The sequence below is a fragment of the Macaca nemestrina genome, chromosome 17 (assembly GCF_043159975.1).
Source record: "Macaca nemestrina isolate mMacNem1 chromosome 17, mMacNem.hap1, whole genome shotgun sequence".
Taxonomy (NCBI): Eukaryota; Metazoa; Chordata; class Mammalia; order Primates; family Cercopithecidae; genus Macaca; species Macaca nemestrina.
In genome coordinates this window covers 18,731,344-18,757,766 of record NC_092141.1, presented here as the reverse complement: position 1 = coordinate 18,757,766, position 26,423 = coordinate 18,731,344, and the positions used below count along the sequence as shown (strand labels likewise).

The following is a 26,423-nucleotide window of genomic DNA, read 5'->3' as shown; positions in this document are numbered from 1 at the left end:
GATTGCTCTATTTCACTGTGAACTCTCAGTACCAACAATTAATAACAGATAATTTGGAGGCTGGTGTTTACAAGTGATTGATGACACCAGTTACAGGTATCTTTGTTTCTTCTCCACTCCATTCTGCGCTACGACAAAAAATAAGACATTTATAAATAGAGACATTTTATTTGCAGTATAGCATACATTCAAATTAGGTGCGTGCACAGACATTTTCCCAAATATTGCCATTTCTCTTTTTAACACACAGGTCCTTGGTAAGCACTGCTTTGTAACACTAGTTTAAAATAGTTCTTAATTCTTTTAATCTAACCATTTACAATATAAAATTTCAAGAATGGTACAAAGAAAAAATTATTCGTCAAAACAGTATTATCAGACATAAGAACATTTTTATAAGATAAGGCAACAACAAAGCATCACAAATGAAAGAAAATTTCAAATACCATTTTTTATGAGGAATAAATGTCAGATTTATGCTTCTGATAAGACAGACCAGGTATCCTAGAATATTTTAAGTTAGTTTTTGTATGTAAAACAACATTTTAAAACAAATCAGGGCCAGGCACAGTGATCCATGCCTATAATCCAAGCACTTTGGGAGGCCGAGGCGGGTGCATCACTGAGGTCAGGAGGTCGAGACCAGCCTAGCTAACATGGTGAAACCCCGTTTCTACTAAAAATACAAAAATTAGTAGTGGCATGCGCCTGCAGTCACAGCTACTTGGGAAGTTGAGGCAGGAGAATCCCTTGATTCTCAGAGGCAGAGGTTGCAGTTGAAGGGGTGGCCTGCCCCTCCACACCTGTGGGCGAGGTGGAACGAGAGACTTGAAAAAAAAAAATGAGACACAGAGACAAAGTATAGAGAAAGAAAAAGTGGGCCTAGGGGACCGGGCCTCAGCTTACAGAGGACCTACGCCGGCACTGGTCTCTGAGTTCCCTTAGTATTTATTGATAATTATCTTTACCATCTTAAAGATAAGGGAGTGGCAGGACAATAGGATCATTTTAGGGAGAAAATTAGCAGTAAGACATATGGATAAAGATCTCTGTGACATGAATAAGTTCAAAAGAAAATGCTGTGCCTTGATATGCATATGCAAACATCTCCATAAACCTTTTAGCAGCATTGCGCCAGCAAGTCCCACCTTATGCCGTAAGGCGGTTTTCTCCTATCTCAGTAAACAGAGCATACAATCGGGTCTCACACCGAGATGTTCCATTGCCCAGGGATGGGCAGGATTTTTAACCAGCAAGCTGCCTTCAGACACTTGTTTAACAAAGACACATCCTGCACAGCCCAAAATCCATTAAACCTTGAGTCACTACAACACATGTCTCTTGCAAGGACAAGGTTGGGGGTAGGGTCACAGATTAACAGCATCTCAAATACAGAACAAAATGGAGTCTCTTATGTCTACTTCTTTCTATATAGACACAGTAACAGGCTGATCTCTCTTTCTTTTCCCCACAGCAGTGAGCTGAGATTGTGCCACTGCACTCCAGCCTGGGTGACAGCAAGACTCCATCACAAATAAATAAATAAAATAAAACAAATTGGAGGTAATAATTTAATTTTTTTAAACACTAACTGAGTTAATGCAAAGCCAAGAATTGTCAGGCTGAGATTTGGAGAGAAACAGCATCTAGAGAAATAAGAGGTGCTTTGCCCTGGAGCCATTTGTTACTTCAGATGGGATATCTACCAGGTTGTGTTAAACCTCTGCTGTTCTTGCAGAGGCCCCCAGTTTTGTCATGGATATTAACGGCTGCTGGTGCATTAAAGCACTGAGAAGGAACCAGAATTCACCCAGTCACCACAGCAGGCTGACTGCTCTCCACCTGAGTGCCCCAAAAAGGTTCCAACTCCAAATTTTTATGAAAGTAATTCAGGACTTGACTGTCCTTATCCTTCTGGCATGAGCCAATAGCAATCATTGGAGAAAGGAAACATTATTCGGACCTCTAAAGACAGTCAAAACCGGTTGTTCACACACTGTATTTTGTACGTTTGCTAAAAGATATGAGGGTCATGAAGAAAAAAAGACACTGAGAAAAAATAAACAGACGCCAAAGAAAAAGAAAAAAAAATGTGTCAAAGCAACTAGAATTACTATATTCAAAGACATCAGGTCAAGCCTGGAAACTTCAAGAAGAAAGTAGAAACTGAAAGTGACAGATAGGGTAAAAAAAACACAAAAATTCTAAGACTAAAAAATGTGAGGAAGAAAAAGGTGACTCAATAAATGAGTTTAACAGCAAATGAGACACAACTGAGTAAAGAAGCAGTGAATTATAATCGGTATTATAAGAAACTAACCAGAAAAAAATGTGCATGTTTATACATACATTCATAAAGATATATGGATACAAGAGTTGAAGAGTCACTGAGGATATTTAATAATAAAATCTAATATACACTGAAGAAAAGAGATGAAAATAAGAACAGGACAGAAAAATATTTAAGGACCCAATTGCTGAGAATTTTCTAAAATTCATGAAATGTAATAACCTGCAATTTCAGAAAGACAAACTCCTGGTAATGAAGCTGCAGAAAACCAAGAAACAAGTAGAAATTAGTAGAGCTTCACTGTGATGTAAGATACCGCTAGTCAAAACTTCCCTACACGGCTGGGCGCGGTGGCTCAAGCCTGTAATCCCAGCACTTTGGGAGGCCAAGATGGGCGGATCACAAGGTCAGGAGATCGAGACCATCCTGGCTAACATGGTGAAACCCCGTCTCTACTAAAAATACAAAAAACTAGCCGGGCGAGGTGGCGGGCGCCTGTAGTCCCAGCTACTCGGGAGGCTGAGGCAGGAGAATGGCGTAAACCCGGGAAGCGGAGCTTGCAGTGAGCTGAGATCCAGCCACTGCACTCCAGCCTGGGCGACAGAGCGAGACTCCGTCTCAAAAAAAAAAAAAAAAAAAAAAAACTTCCCTACACAACAAAAGTATCTTTTAAAAATAAAGATAACATTAAAACATGTTCCGATGAGTAAAAACTGACAGATTCTTTTTTTATTGGCAGATAGACCCTAAAAGAAATTCTAAAGAGTGTTTATTGAGAAAGAAGAAAAGGCAAAATGATCACAAATAAATATTTTCAAGGATTCAGTGATGAACGGAGAGCAGCAAAAGTGGCAGATATCTTGCCAATACACAATTGGACTAAATCAGCAATGCCTTGGGGGTATTAAATACACAACACAGAGCCAATTCACACACAAGTACAAGTACATATGAGAAGGGATAACAGGGCTGGGCACGGTGGCACAGGCCTATAATCCCAGCACTTTGGGAGGCTGAGGCGGGTGGATCATGAGGTCAGGAACTCAACACCAGCCTGGCCAACATAGTGAAATCCCATCTCTACTAAAAATACAAAAATTAGTCGGGCGTGGTGGTGGGTGCCTGTAGTCCCAGCTGCTTGGGAGGCTGAGGCAGGAGAATCGCTTGAACCCAGGAGGCAGAGGTTGCAGCGAGCTGAGATCAAGCCACTTGCACTCCAGCCTGGGTGACACAGCAAGCCTCTATCAAAAAAAAAAAAAAAGAAGGAATAATAGAATTAAGGTCCTTCCTTGCACTTTCCAGAATAATGGTAAAAGTATTAATAACTATAACTTTTCATAAGTCAAAAATATATTGTAATTTCTAGTAAATTACTAACAGGAGAGTAAGAGTGTATAAATTCCAAACAAAGGGAATAAAATGAAAAAATGAATGTTTAAGAAAATCTACATGCATCAAAAAAAGGCAAGAAATGCCGAGAAAAGGCAACAAAAAGCAGGCAAGACAAAAAGCACCTGAGAAAGTGGTAGGAGATTTCACAGCGACTACTATTGAGAGTAAATTGTGATCGGGGAAATGGCTGATGGGAAATTCTAGACTGTTGAGGATACTTGATCTGGGTATTGAATTTATGGATGTTAATTTCAAAATTATTTTGATCTGAGTATTAAATTTATAGATGATTAATTCATTTAAGTGTTGGAACCGAACTCTCGATTCCCTCCTGGGCAGGGGTCGCCGCGAAGGATCACCGACACGAGATTCACAGCAGAGAGTTATTTATTGCTAGCGCGCTAGGGTCCCAAGCTCTAAGTTGGCCCTGGGACCCCGAACGCTTATTACAGGCTGTTTATATAGGCAAACATAAGTTCAAACACAGCTTTTGGCGTGAAGTTCGAACAAAGCTTAAGGCGCAAGATGATTGGGTCTGGCTATGGCCTGAGCAAGGTGTCTGGTTCTGATTGGTCGGGGCTTGACCTTATGGGTTTCTTTTCTGGTATGGTTTAGGGCTGGACCTCATGCGATATTTTCCTAGAACTGTTTAGGGCTGGACCCCCTGATGTACATTCCTGGAATTGTTTTTCTGTTTGAGTTCCGGGAACATTGAGGGGCTATCCATGGCCATCTGGTGTTAATTTTTAAGTTTTATGAGGCCTAGTTTCATAAGCAGTATATTCATATTTTTTGCACATGATTACAGTCTGAAATTTAAATTAAGAATGAAGGTTGACCTTGTTGACTTGGAGCAGTCCATGTTTTTTGCTCTCATTTCCAAGGCATTATGTTATTTTATGAGTTAGGGAAAGCTTAGCAGATAGATGCGGTGGAAATATGATGATGTTAGGAAATGCATGTGCTCTGAAAATAGGGAAGGACAGAAATTCATGAAAGCCAAGTAACATGAGTAGTACAAGGTGGAATACTATACCTCCTAGCAGAAAAAAGAAAATTCTTATTTACATTAAAACAACTAGACATTTCCTTTAAGAACTTAAACCCATAGTTCCCAAGGGACAAATATTGTGTTTCTATCATTTCTTTCTTTAAATTTGTGGATAAACGTAATCCTTGGTAGCCCTTGATGACATAAATAAAATTTGAAAGAGTTGGTAAGGGTCCATCTAACCTCTGAATTTCCAGATTCCGAGGTTAAGAGAAAAAAATACGATCGATAATGTAAGTAACGTTCTTCTAGTCAAACATGACACAAATTTTAAAAGAGAGATACATATTTTTACTGATTTAGTAATGGTCTCTGTATTGAGTTGATGGTTAGTTTTCAATCTTTTTTCTTTTTTTTGAGACGGAGTCTCGCTCTGTCGCCCAGGCTGGAGTGCAGTGGCCGGATCTCAGCTCACTGCAAGCTCCGCCTCCCGGGTTCACGCCATTCTCCTGCCTCAGCCTCCCAAGGAGCTGGGACCACAGGCGCCCGCCACCTCGCCAGGCTAGTTTTTTTTTTTGTAGTTTTAGTAGAGACGGGGTTTCACTGTGTTCGCCAGGATAGTCTCCATCTCCTGACCTCGTGATCCACCCGTCTCGGCCTCCCAAAGTGCTGGGATTACAGGCTTGAGCCACCGCGCCGGCCTTCAATCTTTTTTCAACTTGAGTCTTCCTGGAGAGCAAGTATGTAGTCTTGAAAATGGAATAAAAATTACAGTACAAAAGAATAAAGACAAGTTTTCAAACTTTTTGGCATCAGGAACTCTTTAAAATCTTAAAAATTATTGGGGACCTCAAAGTGATTTAATTTATCTTCATTATATGTGTAGGTATTTACCGTATTAAAATTGAGTCTGATAATGTGGACGAAGCTTATGAGTTGACTCAAAGCAATGATGACAAACTCATTATGTGTTAACATAAGTAACACATTTGCATGAAAAATTAAAGAAAATGGAAATTCATGTGAAGAGTGATTAGTTTTATTAAGCTCTTTAATATCTGATTTAATAGATTATAGCTGGATTATCATATTTAACTCCACATTTAATCTGTTAAATTATGTTATTGAGTTTAAACAAGTGTATGAAAAAAGTCTGGTCTCACAGAGAAAAATAGTTGGATTAATTTTACTCTAAAATATGTTGTTCCATCTTATACTTTGAATTAAGTTTTACCCATGCCCAATTTTATAATATCACCCGTTAGACGTAGTTTCACGGAGTTAAGGCGATCTTTTAAATGTTGGCACATTTCATTATACAATATCAAATAAACAACAGCTTTGTTAAATCGTTGCCAGCCTAACCAGAAAGATCTTTAGGTGTTTCGACAGCAGTCTGGCTCACAGTAGTTAATAAAGTTTCCCAAAATTCTTGTTTTTAATTCAAATTTTAAATTTTATCACTGATATATAGGATATTGTCAGTTTTTCTTGAAGTGAGAAGCTCAGTTTTTCACTTTTATTCAGTCTTTACCATCTAGTAAATGTCACTTCTGTTCTTCCATAAGAAATCTGGAATCCTCTGGGACTACTTTCTTTCATACGCCAAACCAATTCATCAGTAGATCGTGTTGGTGATTCTTTTAAAATATATTGTGAATCCAAGCATCTCTTACAGGTCTACTGCTGCCACTCCACTGAGCCACTATCATCTCAGGTCTCGATTAGTAGTAGCCTGTCCTTCTAGATGCTTTTTACTCCTTGTATTGTTTGTTCCTTTTGTCTTTCCATGAAGCCACCTAGCTGATTTTTCAAAATATCATTTAAAATGTCACCCTTTGGCTCACATTCTTTGAATGAGGGAAAAACTCATATTTTCTTTTTTTAAAAAAAATAACTTTTAAGTTCAGGGTACATATGCAGGCTCCATAGGTACACTTGTGTCATGGGGGCTTGTTGTATAGATTCTTTCATCATGCAGGTATTAAGCTTAGTACCCACTAGTTTTTCTTCCCACTCTTCTCCCTCCTCCCACCCTCCAGGCTTCGAAAGGCCCCAGTGTTTGTCATTCCCCTCTATGTGTCCATGTGTTCTTATCATTTAGCTCCCACTTATAAGCTTGCTAAGGATAATGGCCTCCAGCTCCATCCATGTCCCTGAAAGGGACATGATCACAATTCTTTTTTTATGGCTGCATAGTATTCCATGGTGTATATATACCAGATTTTCTTTATCCAGTCTATCTTTGATGGGCATTTGGGTTGATTCCATGTCTTTGCTATTGTGACTAGTGCTGGAGTGAACATACACATGCATGTGTGTTCATAATAAAATTATTTATATTCCTTTGGGTATATAACTGGTACTGGGATTGCTTCATTGAATGGTATTTCTGTCTTGGGTCTTTGAGGAATCACCACTGTCTTCCACGGTAGCTGAATTAATTTCCACTCCCACCAACAGTGCATAAGTGTTCCTTTTTTCTCCACAACCTTGTCAGCATCTGTTATTTTTTGACTTTTTAGTAATGGCCACTCTGACTAGTGTGAGGTGGTATCTCATGGTGGTTTTGATTTGCATTTCTCTAATGATCAGTGATGTTGAACGTCTTTTCAAAAGAAAACTCATTTTTCTTGCACTGTTGAGCTGATTACCATCAGTTCCAAACCTCCCCCTTTACCCTGCTCGCCGGCTTTGCCTTGTCCGTGGCACGGTGTGAAGCTTCATCTATAGCATCTGCTAGAGGGATGCTGGAGAAGGTTGGGGCTCTTTCTAGTTCTGAGTGTTCCTCTTACCTTGCCCTTGTGGGGGACTACAGCCTTGTGGGGGACAGCAGCCAACGGTGGCCATCACCTCTCTGGGGACAGAGCAGGTCACAGCCAGCACCTAGGGGAGCAACTTCCCAGTGTTTTGTCAGTGTAGCACCTCAGCAAAATTCTCTGCTATCAAGCAGGCCACATCCTCACCCTCTCCAAGGAGGTCTAGCGCTCAGTTCTGGTGTATGCAGGGGGTTCTTCCAGATTGGTTTCTTCTGCACTGCTTGCCTGAAGCTCTGGAGAGCGCGGTGGCAGCTCCCTGATTTTGCTGTCCCTATTCTGTGTGTGTGTTTGCTTGGCCTTTCACAAGTTTGTCCAACCCGTAGCCCAGGGCTGCTTTGAATGAGGCCTGACACCAATTTGTAAACTTTCTTAAAACGCTATGAGATTTTTGGCTGGGTGCCCAATGGTTCATGCCTGTAATCCCAGGACTTTGGGAAGCTGAGGCAGGCACATCACTTGAGGTCAGGAGTTCAAGACCAGCCTGGTCAACATGGTGAAAACCCATCTCTCTCTACTAAAAGTACAAAAATTAGCCAGGTGTGGGGGCACATGCCTGTAATCCCACCTACTCGGGAGGCTGAGGCATGAGAATCTATTGAGTCTGGAGGTAGAGGTTGCAGTGAGCTGAGATCATGCCACTATACTCCAGCCTGGGTGACAGAGTAAGACTCTGTCTCAAAAAACAAAACAACAGGCTGGGTGCAGTGGCTCACACCTGTAATCCCAGAACTCTGGGAGGCCGAGGCAGGCAGATCACGAGGTCAAGAGATCGAGACTATGCTGGCCAACATGGTGAAATCTCGTCTCTACTAAAACTACAAATGTTGGCTGTGCCTGTGCCTGTAGTTCCAGCTACTCAGGAGGCTGAGGCAGGAGAATCCCTTAAACCCAGGAGGCGGAGGTTGCAGTGAGTCAAGATCGCGCCACTGCACTCCAGTCTGGCAACAGGGTGAGACTCTGTCTCAAAAACAAACAAACAAACAAAACAACAACAACAAAACCCACAACACAAAAAAAATCACTATTTTTTTTTGTGATTTTTTTTGTTGTTGTTTTTTTAGTTTATTAGCCATCATTAGTGTTCATGTATTTTATGTGTGGCCGGAGACAATTCTTCCAATGTGGCCAAGGGAAGCCAAAAGATTGGACACCCCTGCTTTAAGAGATAATCCCCTGACATAGTTAACAGTTATTTACGTTCAATTTCCTTTATTCAAATTACTGTGCAGTTTCAGTCTCCTGGTTGGACAGTAACTGACCACAATGTCTTCCAAGGCCCTGCATTATTTAGTTCGTGACATTGCTCTGAAACTGTCGTCTACCATCCTCCCCTTGTGTACTTTGCTCTGGCCTCACTGATGGACACGTTCTTCCTAGAACATCCTCCTTCTTAGATTTGTCTTACTTTTTGCCTAGAATCTTCTTCTTTTTATTCAAATGTCTCATTAGCAGAATTTTCCACATATGATATAAAATAGTGCTTCCAATACGACACTTCCTCTCTTCTTTAGCCTGCTTCGTTTTTCATAAAAGTTCTTGTCACCACATGACATGTTACAGTCATTTATTTCCTGTCTGACTCTTGTCACTGGAAAGTTATGTCCTTGACAGCATACACAGTCTGTTTTGTTCCTGGTTAATCCTTGTGCCTGCACCTCCATATAACCTAGCACACAGCACACAATTAAACGGCTGAGAGTTAATGAATAAATGAAGTAGTATACTTCCTAGATGAGAAAACTGAGACTCAAAAGTGATAAGTACCAAATCAGTATAACATAACAGGAGTTTAAGCTCTTTGCGGAGAAATGTGGGTTTAAATGGGAGTTTTGCTACATCCTACTAGTGTAATGTACATATATTTGTTAAATTCTCTGTGCCTCATTTTCCTTATCTGAAAAATGTGGATTAAATGGTAACTATACTGTGGCTATATAGAGTAAATAAATTATGTATATAATATGCCTAGTACAGTGCTTGACACACATTAACAATTCCACATATTTAGTTATTTGTACAATTATCTGTAGCTGCAAAACTATAAATGCAGTCTCGTCATCTTTCTAGAGAGATAGCAAGAGAAAGGTTAAGCTTACAAAATGTCTAAACAATGAAAACTATATTATTGAAGTAAAATGCCTAAACAAGGGCTGGTTTTAATATCAACTAATTAGTAGCTGCCTGATAGTAAGAAACGACTCTAAAATCAAGTAGACAAGAAAATGGTTGAGGAGGCTGACCAAATCCTACGCTATACTGCACGTTCAGTAACCATGTCACAGCAGTGATGCCATATTGCTTTTCTTTGAATCGTGGCATCACAGATGAGAACCAAGGGACTAGATAGATCATAGATAGGTACACACTTACATGCAAACATTCGCACATATCTACATATGTAGATAGACACATCCATATATGGATGCATACACGAATAGATTTTTTTAAACTGCTGAACACAAATTCGGTGATCTATGAAAGTGAAGGACAAATACGGTTGTATAAAGAGTCTTTCAAGGAATTTTCAGCAGATATAGATCTTTTTGTGTTGAAAGAGAAGATCACTGTTGCCTTTCTTTTGTAAACACAGGTCTATGAGTGACTAAAGCGATTATATGAAAACTGAGCATTTTCATTCTGTATCTAGTTTTAGAAATTGAAGAAAACGTCTATTGTGAAATATTTAAATTTCTGAACCTAGTTTACCTTTGAAAATAGGCCTTACTTGACACCGAAGCGTTCTCTAAACACCACATGCCTTACTTGACTCCATATCGCTCTCTAAACATCATGTGGGGACCTCTTGCCCTTCTCCTTTGAATGTAATGGGTATTTTATTTTGGTTAAATATTTTCCAGCAGACCCTTGAATCACCTTGCTTTGATATTTCCATATCAGCCTCCTGAGTAGCTGGGACCACAGGCATACACCCCCATGCAAGGCAAATGTTTATATGTTTTGTAGGGACAAGGTTTCGTCATGTTGGCCAGGCTGGTCTCACACTTCTGACCTCGAGCAATCTGCCCACCTCAGCCTCCATGGATCATGGAGAGCACTTTTCATCATTCTGCATTATATGCCCCAGCCCAGTCCAGGGGAACCTGGGAGGTGCTCAATCCATAATGCTGGCTGCTCCCTGGCCAGAAGAGCTCTTGGTGGCTCTGTGAGCCCACCTCGGTGACCCTGGCCTCTGCCCTGGGGAAGCTCCCATCCCTCTGGATTGCCCTAGGACTCCTGTAGCCCAGAAAGGCCTTACTTGACACTGAATCGTTCTCTAAACACTTGGCTACATATAGGTCTCTAAACATCATGTGGGGACCTGTTGCCCTTCTCCTTCATGACCTGTAGGGCAGGGCCAAGAGGAGGAAGCAGCCTCAGAACACACAAAAGACTCGCTGCCCCAAATGGCAGTCAACCCACCGTCAGCACTTCTGGAAGGAAAGGAGGAAGGTTTCCTTCTTCAGAAAGCTCCTTTTTTGCCTTGTTTCTGAAACCAGGGAGTGTCAGCAGAGTCCAGTGCACCTGTGGTGCCTGAGTCACTGACTGTGCCCAGAATGTGTGTCTGACCACAGCCCCCACCCCCAACCCGGGCTCGATATTCCCTCCAGCTGGAGTCCTGGGCTCCTGACATGGCCTGGCCTGTTTGTCCTGCCTTGGCCCGAGTATGGGAGGGCCTTACCTTGTATTCCCCTGGGTTCTCAGTCTTGACTTCTTCAATGTCTAGAAGGAGTGAGCACACCCAGTCCCTCACCGGTGGGGGGAATTCCTCTGTAAACCCTGCGAGACAGAAACAGACAAAACGCTTTAGTGAGACAACACAGGGCGACCCTGGGAGGAGCAGAGCCTAAGGGGTTCTGGAAGCCTCCAGCCTTTAGCTCCTCGGTTCCCAGGGAGAGGCAGGCCTCCCCCGACAATTGAAAGTGTGGAGGAGCACTCTGACCTGGACCTTTTCCTTTTTTCGGGTCACCAGGACACGTCCATACCCTTGAGGTGGGGTGGCCCAGGTCCTGGTATTAGGTTTTCTCCCAGAAAAGTGATGCTTGCATGGATGGGTCAAAAGCCTGGCAACCAGGTCTGCTGTCCTGTGGGTGAGAACAGGGTGCCACCCACCTGCTGAGAGGCAGACGGTGCCAGGTCACAGCCATGGGCACCTGTCTCCTGGCTCTGCAGAGAGCAGTCACTGGGTCACTCCCTCCCCATGTTACCTTCTTGCTGTTCTTATATTTTGGCCAGTCTCCAAGCATCTTCAGTCACTTGTCAGTGGTTTTATTTCCTGACCTCCTTGCTATCAGTAAGCCAGGATGAAGTTAGCAGAGCTGTCTGGCCTCTGGTAGCGGCCCATGGATGCTGGGTCCTGAACTCCAGGAACTGGAACAAGCCAGGAAAGGGCAGACCCTGGGAGGCTGAGACCCTCTGATAGAATGGGCACCAGTTGCTTGGTCCCCTGATGCCAGGAGTCAGCATTCTCAGACCACAAAAACCCTGTATTTTGGTTGTTTCCAAACCTTCAGCTGGGGTCCTGGAACAAGAAGACAGTAAGGCAGTGACTTCTGAGCAAGACTGTGGTTCTTGGTTCGGGTTTTGGTTGAACCACCACGGGGCAGAGTCTTGGGTTCAGGTGGAGCAGGAACTGCCATTTCTCCCAGTGACAGCGTGTCACTCCCAGTCACCACCACCTCGGCCCACAGGCCACCCCCTCTGCCTCACCCACCAGCCCTGGTTCCCTATCCCTGGGGCAGCCTCCCACGCAGCAGGCACAGGCTCTTATCTTCACCTCCAGGGCACTGACAGGAGCCAGCTTCATCTCACTGTAAGTCAACTCAGACAGAGCTGAGGACCTGCCCAGGCCAGGAGCCATCCCCCTTCCTAAGGGGTCCTTAGAGCTCCCATCTGCCCTAAGTCTCAGCCCGGAGGAAGGCACAGGGAAGGAAGGCAAGGATTTCCCTGTGGAGCTGGGCACCTGGTCCTCGTGAGGCACCAGGACCCTGGAAAATGCGAGCTCGAGACTGGCCTGGAGGGGACCACTCGGGGCCCATGAGGGGCCTCAGGCTGCACAATGGGAATGCCCCTCCTGGGCTAGAGGCCGCACCCTCCGTGGGAGCTGAGAAAGTCCAGTCCTGAGACAGGATGGGTGCCGCCTAGGGTGGGTTGCTGAGCCCTGACCGACAGCAGTGCCTTGGGATTGATGGCATCACCCACCATTGTCCAGGAAGCATGGACTGAGAGCTGCCCAGTGCCCTGAGGACACACCTGGAGCCCTTCGCACCTGACACTCCCCACGGGCTTTGCAGGGTCTGACCTCCTAGCGTGCACCTGCCTCCCTGCACGCTGGCCACTGACCCTGCCTGTTCCCCATCTTCCCCCATCCTGTCTGGCCCAGAGCCTGTGGCCCTCTCTCTGGCCACTCTGGCCTTTCTGTGACCCTCTTCCTGCCAGAGCCTAGGCATGAGACTCCCAGGTCTTTCCCTGGGCTGCCAAGCATGCTGGGGAGAAACCTGGGTTTCTCTGCAGGCAGTAGGGACTAGACCCACCACTCCACCTCCAGCCAAAGCTGGTCTCAGGGCAGTCAGCCTTCATCCCTCAGCCTCCTCCCAGCCACTGCAGTAGCTGGGACATGGAGTGCCTGGCTGTCCTACCTGTGCTGACTCAGCACCCCCATCCACCCTGCGTGCTGCTGACAGCTAGCAGGAACCAGAGTCTCTGGAGGGCCACGCAGAGCCTTGGGGACTGACCAAGTCCCCCCACTGAGGGGTCCCAGGTGTGCCACTGTTCCTTGCCCACCCCATCTGTTGTCTTCCCAAGGCTGGCAGCTCCACCCTGGGCTGGCTTGGTTGAGGTGCATCCCAGAAGTGGCAGGTCTCAGGGGCTCTCCCCGCCCCCCTCCAACAGGCTCCTCCCTCTCTCCATCCTGTGAGTCCTGAGGGGCCAGCTTCTGGCTGGGCTCCCCTTACCATGCCCAGATCCCTTCCCAGCACCACTCCCTGGCCTTCAGCTGCATGCTCTGTTGCCCCCCTGGCCTCACCATGAGATGCCCAGGCCAGGCCCTACCCTTCTTCTCCCCCAGCCTCTCAGGGTCACTGCCATTGATGTCCCCATACCCCTCCCTATAGGATGCCTCAGCTGGGCCCCCTGAGCCCACAGAGACCTGCTACATAATAGCCCACAGGCCAGGGGTCCCCTAGCCTGTGGCTACCACCCCCAGATCTCACCAGCACAGCCCCTAAGGGGACAGGGCCAGGCCCATAGGCTGTCCCCTCTTCTCCTGCTGATGTGAGGACCTAAGTGCTGAGAGCCCAGGGGTCAGACCCAGCCCCCTCTCTGTCCCACCCACTCTTCTGAGCTCCCTAGATGGGCCTCAAGGCTCTGCTCTAACCCCGACCACCGACTGGACCTGCAGGAGAGGCAGGGAGGAGTTCTGACCCTGGAGAGAAGGTTGGCATGAGCCGGGGAGACATATACTGCCTCAGAGAATCTTTCTAAAAACAAAACCTGTCCCTGAGGTGAGACCGATGTGTCAGGGGACAGAGGACTCACCACACAATCCCGAGGCAATCGGTGAATTTCCAGATGTCAACATGCTTGTGCTCCGTGTCCACTGCTGACCCAGCTCCCGTGCCTGTGACCCAGAGGGGGTCAGGGGAATGGGGGCAAGATGAGGCACTTGGGGTCCCAAGGGCATGGACAGCCTGTCCTGGCCCTGTGATCTTAGGGAGCCCAGGAGCCTTTGACCAGGCACAGTGAGGGAGACAAGGTCCCACCTCCCTCGAGGGAGTGGCCCTACCTGTACCTGCTCATACTTGTCAATAATGTCCCCTCACCCATGCACATGCGGGGTATCCATGACCTCATCCATCACCATCCCACAAGACCAAGTCATCCAATGGTTCTGCTGTACCCGAGTGCTCCAGACAACACCCAAACTACTCCTGCCACACCCCTAGACACCCTCCGGCCCGAGGAGCCCCATTCTACCACCCCTTCCAGGTGACAGGGGGCCAGACCCAGTGACCCCACCCCTTCCTCAGTCTCTGGAGTCCTTGCATCCCACCTGGGGTGGGCTCCTTCCTGAAGACTTGAGCACAGGACAACCTGGAAAGAGAGGCCTATTGTCCGCAAGTGCTCTCAGATCGATACACACCTGCCCCGGCAGGGCAAACGGCATCCACCTGCGGAGCGTCAAGGGCTCACGATGAGCTATTCCGGGCAACTGGAGGCAGATGTGGTCAGGAGCGGAGATCTGTATAGGATCAATCTCCATGAAGATACCCAGTTTTCTGTAGGAAGCAAGATAACTGGTGACTGCTCCGTCCTACTCCAATTCTCACACACTCTGGCCAGGGAAGCTGCTTCAGGAACAATGCTAGCCAAGCCAGGAGGCTGTTTGGTTTGGGGAAAATCGTCTATTGCACCCAAAGCAGCCTCTGTGCTCATGGAGAGCCTGTCTCAGGTGGAAGGACGGTGGACTGTACAATTCCCAGCTGTCAATACAGGAGGGGGCTTCAATTTCCCAGGTCACCAAGAAAGAACAAGAGAACTCTGGGGCCTTGGTCCCAGAGAACACCCAGGGGGACCATCCCCCCAGGAGCGCTTGGGGCAAAGGAAGGGCAACGCCTCCAGGGGATCAGACAGAGGAAGGGCTGCTCGGGGAAGATCCCAGTCCCCAAGCCCCTTTGACCAGGAGGGACAGTCATCATCCTCCAGGCAGCCCTCCAGAGCTCCTTCATTTTCCACAACTGCCCAAGGGCAGAGGGCTCCCCACCCTACTCCTAGACGAAGGACCCCATGTGTCCAGTGGGGCCCACAGGGACCATCAGTGACCACACCTGAAGTCTGAACTCTTGGTGAGACCTCCTTCCACCTTAAGGCACAGAATTGGACTGAGAACCCCCGCCTCCCCACCACCCACAGGGCCTCCATTTTAGTGCCTCTTCCGGGGCCAGTCTCTGCCCCACTGAAGTCCAGAACCCCAGGGAGATTTGGAATCCAGGGCTGGGAGGCCGCAGAGGTCAGGGCTTGAGCCCAGCACAGCCCAGGGCAGGGCTGAGAGCACATCCCAGGCTCACATCTGGGTCCCTGGGCCAGTATCGGCTCCTCTGACCCTAGACAGCTCACTTGTCAAACGGGTACATTTGGGGACAGCACCCACCCCACAGAGTTGCTGTGAGGATGCAGGAAACAACCGTCTACACAGTCAGTGCAGAATGGGCACCTGGTGAGTGCTCAGGGATGACCCTCCTCGGCACCTGCCCAGAGGACAGCACTGCCCACCAGGTAGCAACTTTCCCACGTCAGCAGGGAGGGAACACAGCAGGTCACACTCACCTGAGTCTGCTGATCCAGCTGTGCCTCTCACTCAGGAAAGCCTCCTCTGCACAGAACCAGATACTACTGTGTGTCTTGTCTCCAAGAGCTCCAGACACAGAGAGGGCAGGCAAGTAGACAGGCAGGTACTCAGCAGCAGTGACATTGTGGAATCATGGCACCCATTACAGAGGGCCCTTGCCTGGGTCAGCAGGGTGCAGAGTCAGCATCCTCCCGTCCCTGAAGTTACAACATGGGTGTGTGCAGTGTGTTTGTGCAGGTGAGCGTGCACATGTATGTGAGTGCATTAATGTGTGGATGCATGTGTCACTGCTCTGGCCAGACCTGGCTGCCCAACTCCTATATGCACCCAGATCCTTGTCACTGTCACCACCCCCAGGTCCTGTAGCTAGCATCAGAACATCTATGTGTCCTCCCCAATCGCAGACCTCCCCATCTGGGGCAGTCCTGGGGGTGCAGGTGGGGGATGGGTGGCTGACAGTTGAGGGCAGAGGGTGTGCCCCTCCCTTAGCAGGGGACTTGGCTAGGGTGTAACGTGCTAGGTCTGTGTGGCAGGGCCGGATTCCATACACCTCCTCACCTCCTCCCAGTAACCCTCTGGGGTGCCATGACTCCTCCCTGCTATGGACTGAGGAAAGTGATTGATCTGCCGGAGACATGAAACTACATGATCATTTCTTCCACAATAAACTGGAGGGTCAAAACAGGCAAGAGTAGGTCTAGGTCTTTTTAAAAAGCCATACCTGAAAGATTTCCAATAACAGTTGATTTGGTGGTAACTCAATCACACAAACAACCGCAGCAAAAGACACAACTATCAGAGATTTTCAGGATCGCCTCAAAAACACCATCTAACATTAGGGAGTTCAAAAAGGCATGAAGTTTCAGAAATCACACTTTATTTAAACGTCATTTGCATAAACTGGTAATTTAACAGTATGAATAAATCCTAGGGCAGAAGACAGATTAGAAACCCCGGGGCACAAGTGCTGAGTTTGGAAGATTTGATGCTGTACCCTTTGAAGCCCCCACCTAGTCCCCATACCCCTTGCCTGCCTGTTAAGAAGAGCCTGTCCCAGGGAGCAAATCAGGGGCAAATAGCCCAGAAGCCCAGTAGCGGAGAGACCTCCATGCCTGGAGGAGGACTCCACCTCTGGGAGCAGGAGGAGCTCTTGGAACTCTTTCTCGCAGGCTTCTTTTCCTGCTCTCAAGCACCTCCAGCTTGCAGATAGACAGCCCCAGCACCAGCAGAGTGAAAAGGTCCTGATGCAGCAGGGCTGTGGCTCTAGTAAATAAAAGAGGCCTCTCTTTAGTGAGGTAGAGGAACCCAGGCTGAACACCCTGGCCTCCGACACCAAGGCTCACACCATGCCCGGGACTAGGGGCAGCTTGGGAGCTGCTGGCTGGAGCCTTGCTCGCAATCTCCTCTCTGCCACGTCTATCTCCAGCTACACTCTCAGCTCCAGAGTTGAAGCCAGTGGCTATAGCAGGTGGCATGAGGTCTGGTAGCTCCTCGCTTGGCTGGTCCTTTGCTGTACCGGTGCAGGGCCCGGAGGGCTCTGGAGCTACCTCTAGCTGCAGTGCTGCCTCTCGATGGGGCCCTCCCCATGCTGTGGACTCTGGCTCCATAGTGGGCACTGGAAGTTCCTCTCTCTCTGCACGTGCGGCAAGAACTGAAAAAGGAGAAGGGGTCACTGACCAGCTTTTCTGTGTCTGAGCCCCAGAGTTCAACTCTCTGCTGACAGACCCCCACTGACCAGACCACTGAGCAGTGCTGCTAAGAGTCCCCTAGCAATGGCCCCTCTCAGTCCACAGACCCCTCCCTCCCCTCATCAGCACCGACAGGTGACTGAGAGTCTTCTCAGGACTGGACCCCAACTCCAGGACACAGGAAGGGGCAGTTGGTCCCAGGCTCCAGGTGCCAAGCTTCATGCTTGCACCACAAGGTCCTCTGGGCCCATCTCAAAGGGGGCAGTGATGTGGCCTATCCCTGAGCCACACAGCCAGAGGAGCAGGAGGGTGTTTATCAACCCAGGCACCCCACTCTGCTGGGTCTCCCAGGGTCCTTCCCATGGAGGCCAGATTCAGAGACACAGCACAGAGAGGCCACAGGGTGACTGGCCCAGAACCCTTGAGACTAGGCTGGGGATGACACAAGGACTCTCCCCAGACAGCCAGAAGACCCTTTGCTAGTTTCTTGGTACTTCATTTCTCACCGGCTACCCTTCCTCCACCAGGAATCCCGCTCACGCAGAGTCAATGAGGAGAGGAAGATGGTCACAGAATCCGTGGAAAGAAAGAAAGCAAAAGATGGGTGGGGAGAACAGTTGGGAGTGTAGCGTTGTAAGGGTCCTACACTATACAGATTATTTGAGGGCTGGCTGTGATTAATTAAAGGTGTGTCTTGTAGACAACCATTACTCTCAAACACAGTGTATATATATACATATATATATATAGAGAGAGAGAGAGAGAGAGTCTTGCTCCGTCACCCAGGCTGAAGTGCAGTGGCCCAAACACAGCTCACTACAGCTTTGACTTCCCAGGCTCAAGCAATCCTCCCACCTCAGCCTCCTGAGTAGCTGGGACTACATGTGTGGGCCCCTATGCCTGGCTGCTTTTGAAATGGTTTCTTGCAGAGATGGGATCTCGCTGTGCTATCCGGGCTGGTCTGGACCTCCTGCTCCCAAGCAATCCTCCAGCTTTGGCCTCTCAAAGTGTTGGGATTACAGGCATGAGCCACTGCACTCGGCTTACACATGTTTTTAAGAGGCATAAATATGAAGGTCACTGTTGCCATGAAGTCAGGCAGGGGTTGGCAAACTAAGGCCCACAATCCACATGAAGCCCCACAATCCACATGAAGCCCCACTCCTGTTGTGGTGAATAAAGGTTTATTGCAGCCACAGATCCTCCGTTGTGTTCACTTCTTGTCTGTGACTGCTTTGGGGCTGCAGTGGCAGAGCTGAGTAATTGTTGAGTATGTGCAACAAAGACCGCAGGGTCCACGAAGCTCAAGACGCTTACTAGCAGGTCCTTTTCAGAAAAATCTTGCTGAACCCTGGGGAGAGGGCAGGTGGCAGCAGGAAGGCCATCGTGGAGGCTGGTACAGTAATCCAGGAGAAAAATGATGGGAGCTCAGATCAAAGTGGTCACGACAAATAGCTGGAATCAGGATATGTTTTGGGGGTAGGACCAACAACACATGGATAAAATGGACAGTATTTAGGTATTTAGAGTTTCAGATTTTCTTTCTGCCAAAGGATCCCTTTTCTTAAAAAAAAATTATACAGGCCGGGCGCGGTGGCTCAAGCCTGTAATCCCAGCACTTTGGGAGGCCGAGACGGGCGGATCACGAGGTCAGGAGATCGAGACCATCCTGGCTAACACGGTGAAACCCCGTCTCTACTAAAAAATACAAAAAACTAGCCGGGCGAGGTGGCGGGCGCCTGTAGTCCCAGCTACTCGGGAGGCTGAGGCAGGAGAATGGCGTAAACCCGGGAGGCGGAGCTTGCAGTGAGCCGAGATCGCGCCACTGCACTCCAGCCTGGGTGACAGAGCCAGACTCCGTCTCAAAAAAAAAAAAAAAAAAAAAAAAAAAAAATTATACAAAAGACCAATTAAAAAACTGACCAAAAAACATGTCAACAAGATTGTGTGATTGAAGCTGGGGTTGAGCCTGGGTACCTTGTGTTTTCAGCACCCCTAAACAGCCCGGCTGTTCCAGAGGCACCCTACAGAGCCCCTTGGGTTCAGACGAACAGAACTTGAAACTACAGATCGGAAGGAATAGAAATCTGCGCATCTTTCACACAAGCCGTAACATTCTAAGCCGCATCTTTGCAGCACACTGACGTGGGGCTACTTCACCCACAGCCAGCAAGTGATTGCACCAGTGCTGGGATTTGTGTCCACCCTGTTATAAGAAGGCAGCTGCTTGCTTGAGGCATGGTGGTGAGGAAACAATGCCACCCAGATCTCACCATTGGCTGTGTGGACTGGCTGTACCATGGGCCAGACGCATGTCTTGGGCAGACACTTTTTAGATGCCAATTTGCCTGTAGACAAAGATGACGCAGAGGTGGCCTCGGGGAGGGTCTGTGTGATGGGTTGAATTTGTCCCCTGAAATTCCTGTGTTGATGTCCTTAGCCCCAGTGCCTGAGAATGTGATCTTATTTGGAGATAGCATCTTACAGAAATAAGCTAAAATCAAAAATGAGTTCAGTAGGGGGTGCCCAATTCAATATGACTGACGTCCTTATAAAAAGGGCAAATTTAGACACAGAGACACGCATAGAGGGAAGACAAGGTAAAGAGACACAGGGAAGGCCACCTACACGCCAGGAGAGAGGCCTGGAACAGAGCCTTCCTGGACCGCCCTGGAAAGGGGCCTTCCCTGCCGACACCTTGATCTTGCTCTTGGACCTACAGCCTGCAGGACTGCGAGACAGCGAGATTCTGTTGCTGAAGCTGCCCAGTCTGTGGTACTTTAAGGGAGCCCTAGCAAACCAACGCAGCCTGGTAGCCCACAGATGGTGAAAAGATGGAATGAGCTACGGAGACCCAGGCTTCCTGTCTACACCTCCCAAAGTGCACTACGGGATCCTTTGCTGGGCGTAGGTTTGCAAGATAATTTTGGTGGGGGTGGCGGGTGGGCGAGGGTGCATAATTTCAGTGTACATTATCATGTGTTTATCTTACTGTGTAAATGCTTGTAAGAATAGTTAACCAACTTAAGGTTTATATGCTACTCAAAATACAAGTTTAAATGCTAATAAAAATGGATGCAATGAACATACTGCCTTGCTGTGGTCCAGGGAATCTCGATCTTTCAGAGAGACTTGCAGCTTTGAGCAGGAGCTGCCCTCTCCTTGCTGCCTACTGCACACCCCCACAACACACACACATGCACACACACATACCTTTGCACACAGCTGGACAGAGGTACACTGTGCTTCATGCCCTCATTAAGGAGGCATGGAAGGGAATGTGTGGCTGTTAGGAAATGAAGACGGCTTAGGACCCTGGTTTCCTGGGTGTTTGCACAGGCACCCTCTCTGCAGACCGTTCTTTGGTCTCTTTCTCATCTTAGTGAAAGGAGAAGAGAGCCCCAGTGGGTACCCGGCTACTTCGGGCCTAAGCCTAGGTCACAAGCTTCCTCGGGAGCCTAGTGAGATGGGGGCACCACTGGTTCTCCCAAACCGAGGGTGCAGTGTTTAGTGGAGTGGTGAGCCCAAGAAGATGATAGACGGGAAGACTCGGTTCATTAGATACAACCAAAATCCATTGAGGAAGGGCAGTCACCAAAGGTTTTATTCTCCAGGAGGAGGGGCTCTCGGGGGCTGTGAGCAGCTGGCAGGAGGACTTTATGGCACATGTGGTTAGGTGATGGCGACCTACAGCTGCACTGGAAACTGGGACCCAGAGTGCCCCAACCTCCTGCTCTGTCTCTCTCTGCCTCCTTCCCTTTCTCCCTCTCTGGCTTCTCTGTCTCTCTTGTCATCTCTTGCCCCTTTCCCCATCTCTCTTTCTCTTTCTCTGCTCTCTCCATCCTCCTCTCCCTCTCAGTCTGTTTCTCCCCATCTCTCTCTACCCGTCTTTTGCTTTCCACCTCTCTCTTCCCTCTCACCATCTCTCTTCTCTCTTTCTCTCTCCCTCTTCCTCTCCCTTCTCACCCTCATTCATGCTTCCTGGCCCCCATCCTACACTGCTGCTAAGGCAATGCCAAGGCTGCTATCCTGTTACAGTGTCCCCACTTCCAGCATCTACACATCAGAAGATGCTCACCGTCATTAGTCATTAGGGAAATGCAAATCAAAACCACAATGAGTTATAATTTAAAACTCATTAGGGGCCGGGCGCGGTGGCTCAAGCCTGTAATCCCAGCACTTTGGGAGGCCGAGACGGGTGGATCACAAGGTCAGGAGATCGAGACCATCCTGGCTAACACAGTGAAACCCCGTCTCTACTAAAAAATACAAAAAACTAGCCGGGCGAGGTGGTGGGCGCCTGTAGTCCCAGCTACTCGGGAGGCTGAGGCAGGAGAATGGCGGGAACCCGGGAGGCGGAGCTTGCAGTGAGCTGAGATCCGGCCACAGCACTCCAGCCTGGGTGACAGAGCAAGACTCCGTCTCAAAAAAAAAAAAAAAAAAAAAAACCTCATTAGGATGCTATTATGAAACAAATGGAAAATAGCCAGTGTTGGAGATGTGAAGGAACTGGAACCCTCATGCATTGCTCATGGGAATGTATAATGCAGTGGCCCATGGAATGTATAATGTGGAAAAGTTTGGCAGTTCCTCAAAAAGTCAAACGTAAAACTACCATATGACCTAGTAATTCCACTCCTAAGTAGATGTCCAAAACTCCTGACAGCAGGGTTGCAAACAGGTATTTGAACTCAGGAATGGAAAACCAAACATCATATGTTCTCACTGATATGTGGGAGCTAAGTTGTGAGGATGCAACGGCATAAGAATGATACAATGGACATTGGGGACTTGCGGGGAAGAGTGGGAGGAGGGCGAGGGATAAAAGACAACAAATATGGTGCAGTGTATACTGCTCGGGTGATGGGTGCACCAAAAATCTCAGAAATCACCACTAAAGAACTTACTCATGTAACCAAATACCACCTATGCCCCAATAACTTATCGAAAAATAAAATACTTTTTTTTTAAAAGCCAGATACTTGTGTCCCAACATCAAGAGCAGCATATTCACAACAGCCAAAAGGTAGAAACAGCCCAATTGTTCATCAACAGATGAATAAATGAGCAACATATATTATATGTGCACAGGGGGATACTATTCAGTTATTAAAATGAATGGAATACTTACACATCCTACAAATATGGATGAACTTTCAAGATTTGCAACTCAAATCTAATGAATAAATAGGACCAAACATAGTGGCTAATGCCCATAATGCCAGGACTTTGGGAGGCTGAGGTAGGAGGATCACTTGAGCCCCGCAGTTTGAGATCAGCCTGGGCAACATAGCAAGATCCCATCCGTACAAAAAAGAATTGTTTAAATGCCGGGCATGGTGGTGTGGGCCTGTATCCTCAGCTACTGGCAGGGCAGTGGAGGGAGTCTTGCTTGGGCTCAGGAGGTTGAGGCTGCAGTGAGCTAAGATACCACCACTGCAATCCAACATGGGGAAGAGAGTAAGATCCCTCTCTAAACATAAAAATTATTAAAATAACACATAAAATGGCTGGGCACAGTGGCTCACACCTGTAATCTCAGCACTTTGGGAGGCTGAAGCAGGTGGATCACAAGGTCAAGAAATCAAGACCATCCTGGCCAGCATGGTGAAACTCTGTCTCTACTAAAAATACAAAAATTAGCTGGGTGTAGTGGCTCACACCTGTAGCCCTAGCAACTCAGGAGGCTCAGGCAGGAGAATCGCTTGAACCTGGGAGGCAGAGGTTGTAGTGAGCTGAGATCATGCCACTGCACTCCAGCCTGGCAACAGAGCAAGACTCTGTCTCAAATAAAAACAAAAACAAGTAAGTGTGTGTCTGTGCCCATGCCTTCGAGCATGTGCATGTCAGCATGCATAGCTGTGTGCTGTGTCTGGCTGAGCAGGCACACATGCATGCGTTTTTAGTGTTGGATGCTGGGGCAGTCAGAGTTTGAGTCACTCACAGTCAGCACCCACTCCTCACTTCCTCATGCCAGGTTCCTACAATTCCCCACAAGAAGCATGTAGGGCCCAAGCACCCCCTGCCCCCTTTGAACCCTAAGCACAGGCACGAGAGGGTGAGGGTGGCCGACTGCAGGGCCCAGGCTTGGAGGACCCTGGAGCCGACTCCTGGTGCACGTGCCACAACTACCAGCCTGCCCTGGCCTGGCTCCTAAGAAACACTTGCCCTTGGCCAGCTGGAGAGCTGTTGATTTGGGACACAGCCCCACAGCCATCACCACTTTATCCCACCCCCAAATACTTCCTAAGGCCATTTGTTAAGGAGATGGCACAGGCAGCCTGCTCTGATGGCTTCCTAGACACAGTCTCCGGGGACAGGAAGCCCATCTGGCCTCCTTCCTATAAGGTGGCTGGGGAGGCTAGGGGTGGGCATTGGGGATGAAGGATAGATTGGGGCAGTTTGGGCATGTTGGGGTGATCAGACTCAACACCAGGCTGTGGAAGCTGCAAAGTCCAGTGGAGTCAAAGGAATGAGAAATAATAAGAGAGAAAGTGGGACCATGGGGCCAACGCTAGTATGGGGGCTGCGAAGGCCTCAAGCTCTGGGAGCCCAGGCTATTTATTGGTGTTCAAACAAACAGGTGGTGAGGATGTGGGGGTTTAAAGGAAGCAATGTATCAAGTGAGTGAGCTACAGCTGTGATGGTGCAGCATATTCTTTGAAATATGCTTGAGATAATGGGAATGCTAGAAGTAAGGAGCCAGCAAGTCTAGCAGACATGCAAACCCTACCTCAGCTTCTCTCCCAACACTCAGCTTTTCTCCCAACAGGGCCGAGTAAGCAGCAGGAAGTTTCAGAGCCTTAGGACCAGAGGGGCCCCAGTGCCCCTTGGTCAGGATGCTGAGCCCAGAGAGGGCAAGATCCTGACTTGAGGTCACAGAGCAGCAATCCCTGGCAGAACTAGCATTCCTTTTGGAGAAATTCAGAATGTATGGTCCCAGGAGTCATTCATTTACTCATGCATTCATTCGGCAATTACGTCTTGAGCATCTACTATATGCCAGATCCACTTCTAGCCCCAGCATACAGCAGTGGACAAGACAAACGAATCCCCACCTCAAGGAGCTGATGCTCTGGTCACAGAGACAGAAAACAAGTGAAGAAGATCACATCACATGATGCTAAAGGCTAGCAAATAAAATTACACCACATGGAAGGCTGGAGTCACTCTGTCCAAATGGTGGCCACTAGCCCCATGTGGCTATTTGAGTTTCAAGCAATTAGAGTAATTGAAAATTGAGAGTTTAGCAGAGCTGCAGCCATGCTTGGAGCTTGCAGACACCAGGTCACTATCACCACTACCACGCTCCCATCCCCGCCATGGCCAGGGGCATGCTTGGTCCCCCCTGGCAGTGTCTCCACTGCAGCACCGTGGTGATGGCCACCAAGATTGACAAAGAGGCTTGCCGGGAGGCCTACAACCTAGCACAAGACGACAGATTGGCCGTCATCTGGGTGACTTTTAAATATGATGGCTCCATCATCGTCCCTGTCAGGCAAGGAGCAGAATACCAGCACTTCATCCTGCAGCGTACAGACGAGGTCTGGTTGCTTGCCTTCGTGTGTGTCACCACAGGGGATGCCATGAGCAGGAGGTCCATGTTTGCCCTCATCAGGTAGATTGGCAAGAACGTCAAGACCCCAGTGAAGGAGATCATACAGGATTTCGCTAAGGAGTTTGTGATCAGTGATCAGAAGGAGGTGGAGGGAGATTTAATGGAGAGGAAACTGAAGAAGACTGAGGGAGCCAATCGTGATGCCCAGGTGGAGTAACCCCAGCTTCCCCACTGCCCCTTGCCCAAGTCATCTGCCTGCTCCCCAGGGGAGGGGACCTCCGGCCTCAGCTACCAACCCACCAGCCCAACAGGGAGAAAAGAAGCCATGAGAGGCACCATCCGCCACCCTGTGTCCACAGCCCCCATCTTCCTGCTTCCCTTACAACACTGCTGTGTCCTATCTCATGAAGCTCATGGAACCCCTTTCTTTGATCTTTTCTTTTCTCACCCTTTCTTTTTTTTTTTTTTTTTTTTTTTTTTTTTTGAGACGGAGTCTTGCTCTGCCGCCCAGGCTGGGGTGCAGTGGCCGGATCTCAGCTCACTGCAAGCTCCGCCTCCCAGGTCAGGTTTACACCATTCTCCTGCCTCAGCCTCCCGAGTAGCTGGGACTACAGGCGGCCGCCACCTCACCCGGCTACTTTTTTGTATTTTTTAGTAGAGACGGGGTTTCGCCGTGTTAGCCAGGATGGTCTCGATCTCCTGACCTCGTGATCCGCCCGTCTCGGCCTCCCAAAGTGCTGGGATTACAGGCTTGAGCCACCGCGCCCGGCCTCTTTTCTCACCCTTTCTTTTGTTCTAAAGAAAAATCATTTTGATGCAAGGTCCTGCCTGTCATCAGATCCAAGGTGCCTCCTGCAGTAATCCCTTTTTCTAGCATTTCTCTTATATGTAAAGAGGCTGCCTAGTGGGATCTGCGTGACCTCATGTTGCTTCCGGAGCCTGGGTTTGTTTTGCCATCTCAGTTTTTTTTGGTCCCCCTTCCTGTTTACCACTGAGGGGCAGCTGGGCCAGAAGTGACACCCAGTGACTACAGCCTTCAAAAGCACACAAGTCCATTCCTGTAGTCAGGCCCAGACCTCCTGGAATCTGCCCCGGGCTTCCTCATCCCACCTTCATCCAGAGTTGCCTAAGTTGCATCTCCGGCAAAGGCAGGATTGCTCAGTGGTAAGAAGGTTACGTCTGGCTCTGACCGAATAAGAGATAAAATTTGCCTTAAAATTCGCCTGGCTGGGTGGATCACCTGAGGTCAGGAGTTCAAGACCAGCCTGACCAACATGGTGAAATCCCGTCTCTACTAAAAATACAAAAATTAGCGGGACGTGGTGGCAGGTGCCTGTAATC

The 26,423-nt window shown here is 48.2% G+C and overlaps 1 pseudogene; it reads left to right on the top strand.

Moving 5' to 3' along the window:
• Window positions 1-18,664: 18,664 nt before the first annotated feature.
• On the top strand, window positions 18,665-25,537 carry LOC139359460 (coactosin-like protein pseudogene; annotated as a pseudogene).
• The last annotated feature ends 886 nt before the right edge of the window (window positions 25,538-26,423 follow it).